This window comes from Phocoena phocoena, chromosome 15, assembly GCF_963924675.1.
Source record: "Phocoena phocoena chromosome 15, mPhoPho1.1, whole genome shotgun sequence".
Taxonomy (NCBI): domain Eukaryota; kingdom Metazoa; phylum Chordata; class Mammalia; order Artiodactyla; family Phocoenidae; genus Phocoena; species Phocoena phocoena.
In genome coordinates, this window is record NC_089233.1 from 29,035,569 (window position 1) to 29,038,484 (window position 2,916).

Here is a 2,916-nt window from a genome sequence, read left to right on the forward strand (position 1 = left end):
GACACCGGGAAGAGGGGACGCGAGGGATGGTTGCCGCACGGGATCTTGTTTCAAACTCTTGACTACTCCCAAGTCACAACCCAAATCTGCCTCCCCGGCCACCCCTTTACAGGCCCCACAGCTGTGCTGGTTTCTGAACGCACGCTCCCCAGCTCTGTGCTCAGTGGCTTTCCGCTGGCAGCCTGAAATGGGCCACAAACTGGCAAATGCTACCAATCAAGACTGGCTTGCCATCCCTACTCCCCACCCCCGAGAGCCAGTAAACATTTCCCAGCTCAAGCTCGATTCACCAGCCGTCACTACATCCCACCAATTCCCCAAGGTGCCAGATGCCGAAATTCCCGTTTTTTAAAAGATGCCTCCGTTTGGGTACAGTGAGAGTGTCCAGACAGTGGTTGAGCTAAGCTTTCATTTAATCCTCGGGTACAACATCACCCCTGGCTGAGGAAACAAGGTAACTTGGTCCACTGACCATAGGATACACTGAGATATGTGAAGGTGGTTCACAAAACACTTCCGTCCCCTGGCCTCAGAGAGAACTGTCAGATCTTTTAACACAAGAGCCTGGGTCACGATCTCATTGCAGACCAAAGCCCGGGGCATTTCATCACTGACCAGAACCCTGACCCAGTTGCCTTGACAGGGCCATGCCTTCCATTTATAGAGCACAGGTACTGGGCATTCGCCACTTCCAGGCCTCACACCCAACCTGCAAGGCAGGTATTGACGGCCTCGTCTTTGCAGGTGAGGTCACTGAGCTGGGAGATGAACTTGCTTCCACGACCCAACTACTAGATTGGTTCCACAGCCAGTCAGAAGATGCTGGCAGGACGGCTGAACATGGATCCCCGGGCAGGCTTTTACAAACAGATCAAGCTCCAGCTATGGAGATTCTGACTTAGCAGGGTCTGGGGGTAAGGCCTGGGCATTCGTATTTTGAGCAAGTGCCCTGGGGGAGCCTGAGGGCACTAATATAAGAGGCCTCTGTATTAGTTTCCTATCACCATTGTAATAAATTACCACGAACTTCATAGCTTAAAACACAAATTTATTTTCTCACATGGGCCTTATGGCGCTAAAAGCAAGGTGCAAGCAGGTTCTGAAGGCTCTCGGGAAGCATAACCTTTCTCCTAGTCTTTCAGCTCCTAGAGGCCTCTGGCTTTCCTGGGCTCGCCTTCAAAGCCAGTGGTGTAGCATCTTCAATCTCTTCCTGTGACCCTCCCGTCTCCCTCTCCCATCTTATAAGGACCCATGTGATTACACTGAACCCACACTGAATCTTCCATCTCCTTAAGTCACTCACATCCAGAAAGTCCCTTCTGCACGTCAGGTGACAGTCACAGGTTCAGAGCTTAGGGCACAGACATCTCTGGGAGGAGGCATTAATGTGTCTACCACATCCTCCCTGCAGTTGCTATGACTCCGATTCTGGATTTTAATGGGTCATCAAAGTACAGTGAGAGGTGCAGGAGGAGGCCAGAGGTGGAGGGAAGAAGACACATCTGGAGGAGGGAAGAGTGTCCCCGGGGCTGGGGAGGGGGCGGAGGGCCAAGGGCATGGAGTCTGAAGCCCAGCCTTGCCTCTTATCTGCAGGGACCATGAGCAAGTCACTCAACCTCTTCGTGCCTCAGTTAATGAGTAAATGTATGGAATTTCCGGAATTTCTGGCATAGAGTAAGCACAAGATAACTCTGTGGATAAGCCCCACCCCGACCCCTGAGAGACCCCCGGCACAGCTGCAAAGGCGGTGAGGAAGCTTCCGGAAGGACTACATGTGGATTCGCACCAGCTGGAGGGGGTGGGGAATGAGGGCTTGGATTTGGACAAGAAGGTTGGCGCTCATCTTGTGAGAGTCCCCCCGCCGTTACGAGGCACAGGGACACGTTTTACGGGTGGAGCGAGGGGCGGCTGCTGTGCTCTGTGCTGCTTTCACAGAAGGGGCCAAGGTGGGGGGACTTATACACTCCTTATACACAAGGCCCCAGAGAGCTGCCGACAGACCCGACCAACACTGTTAACAGTAAGAGCAGGAGGGCAGGCCTCAGCCTCCTCCCCTACCCCCAAGGCCAGCTGCAGCCTCAGCCTCAGCCCCAGCCGCCCCACCCATGAGCACGATGGTCGGACGCCGCCTGAGGAGTCCGAGTGAAGGTCCCCGTCAGCAGCAGGGCTCTGGGCAGCAGGGCAAAAGCGAGCGCCTGCAGCAGGTGCAGGAGCTGGGGCTGGAGGATGTCCCGATCTACGGGAGGACCCACAGAGGCCCTATCGTGACAGACAGGAGCCACAGGCGGGGGGCTTGTGCAGTGCTGGGACACCACCCTGTCTGAAAGCCCCCCAAGCCCATCCCCACCCAGATTCCCCAGATGGCCCCGTAACTAGAACTTTTTCCAAAAGGCTGCAGAAGGATCGGGAGGAGGAGAAGATGCATAAGGCAGCTCCCAGCCTTCCTGGGCCCACCAGGAAGAGTCGCCTGCCAGGAAGCACCTCGCGAGACCATAGCAAGTCCCCCTCGAATGCCCAAGCCTCAAGTTTGCAAGGAGCCCACAAGATCTTGAGTAAAATAAGCAAAAGTCATTTGCCAGATAAAGCTTGAGATAAGAAACTTGCTGGCCTGTCAGGGTCTCCATTATGCAAACGGCACAAACAAGGCTTCTATTCACCATGCGGTCAGGGGAGGAGGAGAGGGTCAGGGCAGGGGGCTCATCCCTGAGTACTGTGCTGGTGTGTTACCCTGTGACACTGTGCGTGCCCTCTCACCCGGAGCCATCATGATGCCCAAGGCCACACTACTCCCCCCTTGACCTTTCCATTTCCTTGTCAACTCCCAGCCCATGTGAGGAACCTGAAGGGGTGTTGGACAGCTGGGGAAAGTGTGACCCGTTACGAGATGGGAAGCAGGTCTAGCATGCTCCAGCAAGA